Source organism: Austrofundulus limnaeus, unplaced genomic scaffold (assembly GCF_001266775.1).
Source record: "Austrofundulus limnaeus strain Quisiro unplaced genomic scaffold, Austrofundulus_limnaeus-1.0 Scaffold178, whole genome shotgun sequence".
Lineage (NCBI taxonomy): Eukaryota > Metazoa > Chordata > Actinopteri > Cyprinodontiformes > Rivulidae > Austrofundulus > Austrofundulus limnaeus.
The window spans coordinates 1,022,655-1,024,928 of NW_013952580.1; the positions used below are offsets into that span (position 1 = coordinate 1,022,655).

Below are 2,274 nucleotides of genomic sequence, written 5' to 3' on the forward strand. Positions count from 1 at the left end.
TGGTCCAATACTGCCCCCTGCTGCATCTACACAATATGGTAATGCACCATAGTTTCATAATATTTAAACTCAGTAGTTCAGTGATTACAATATTAATATGATTGTATTTTGATCTTTTACTGTTATACTGTCTTTATGTTGTCATATTGCTGTAATATATTGCACTTAAGTGTCAATAATTGCATTGGCAAGGTAAACTTTTTCTGTATATATACACAATCCAATCCCTGGGATTGTCTTCTGCCACAACTCCTAGAGTCTCATGATGAGCACTGTGGGCTTTCATGCGGGAGATCAGAGTTCAAATCCAGCTATTGCAACTTTAACAAAAATCTCTTCAAACTTCATATTTCACACAATTACCTTAATTACAAGCACCTGCTGACATGACAGGCTGGTATAGAAAACACATTTGAACTTGGTCAAAGTTCATTCTGAAAGTCCAATGCTCCTGCCTACATTGTCCTACAGCTGCCATTGTAATTTCTATCTGTAAAGGTCCTGTGCCAAATGATTGCTTTGCCTTTTGCTGCCTGTACCACTTGTAGTTTTTGAAATATTAATGTTTAAACTTTATTCCAAATTCATATAATTGGAGTCAATGGGGCCTTGTAATGGTCCAATACTGCCCTCAGATGTACTCAACTTGGTACTGCACCATAGTTTTGTATATTTAATCTCAATAGTTCAGTGTTTACAATACTAATATGATTGTATTTTGATGTTTTGCTATAATATTGTCTTAATACTGCTCTATTGTTGTAATATTATGCATTTTTGTGTCAATAATTGTATTGGCAATGTGGCATCTTTCTGCACACATACAAACCAACCCTTGCCACCACCTTCTGCCACAGCTCCATTGGTCTAATGGTCTATGTCATGGACTTTCATGTAGGAGATCAGGGTTCAAAACCRAGCTAACCCAACTTAAACAAAAAATCTATCTCTTCAAACTTCATATTGTCACACAATTACCTTAATTACAAACAGCTGCTGACATGACAGGCACAAGCTGGTATAGCAAACACATTTGAACTTGGTCAAAGTTCATTCTGCAAGTCCAATGCTGCAGGCAAAGCCATGCTGCAATGACATGCAATGCACACTTGTTTTTACATTGTAAAAACCCATGTCTAGTAATAAATATGCTCATCATCCCGAGCTGGACAGAATCAGTGTTAGTACCTGAGAACCTGATTTTTTTTTTTTCAGGAGGTGGGTATTTATTTAAAACAGGAAAGAATGTGACATTGTCCAGCATGTTCCTTCTGAGAATGATTCGTGTTTCTGAAAACTTTGGGAGTATGTTTAGAACAGTGGTTCCAGTTTGGTGAAGAGGGTCTTAATGCGATAAATTCACAGCTAAATACTAGATTATAGTGTGAACGTTCTCAAATTAAGTAAAATAATCTGCCAATGCAGTAAGATAATTGCACTTTGTAGGACTTCTCGAAATAAAGCAACATTTCCAGGCTAACAAGATTATTAATGTAACATATCCTGCTCTTGTTTAATGTCAGTCTCAAAACAAGATCAAAAAAGTTTTTGGAAAGAGATTGCGAGACTTGGTTAGATGGACAAAAGTAATAAAAATCTTATTTAAGTGACTCTGGCTGACAGTCAAGAAGCATTTTAACTTGAAGTTTTCCACAATATTTGGTAAAATCTGGTTAGGAAAACAGAAGCTCAGTCTGGTGAAGAACCTAGACAACAGTTGTCCTCTCAGTCTTTCTCTTGTATCTCCTGAAGCTCGTAGCTCCTTAAGAGTTCTCACGGGGGTCTTGGTGGTCTCTCTCACTCTCCTGCAGTCACTCAGTTTGTAAAGATGACCAGCTCTTGATAAATTAACACGTTGCACTTTCATTCCATTTCCTGATGATGGATTTAACAGAACTTTTGGGAGGCAGGTGGGGGGGGGAGTAGTTTGATATTTCTTTGGCATTGAAGGCACAGTGTGTAGGATTTTGTCAATTATTTTAGCCGAAATTGAGATAATCACTAATGACAATAATAAAAAACATGTCTAATTATTACAGGCAAAGACCTTGTTTTATTATTTTTACCTTATAAAAAGCTGTTTTTATCTCCATGGTCGTGGGTCGCCACTACAGGCAGCCGCCATCTTGTCTACGAAGGCTCATGAAGGCCAAACTGCGGTGGCGGTGTCAAAAACGGTTTTAGTTGTAATACTATAAATGTGATATTTGTTGTCTGTCATTGTAGCTGGGATAATTTTACTTATTAAAGCTCATAATCTTACCACTTGAAACA

General features: G+C 37.0%; 1 protein-coding gene across 2 annotated transcripts in view; it reads left to right on the forward strand.

The window, feature by feature from the left end:
* Positions 1 to 2,274, forward strand: part of opn5 (opsin 5) — a 105,892-nt gene that overhangs the window by 16,441 nt on the left and 87,177 nt on the right. The window lies entirely within an intron of this gene.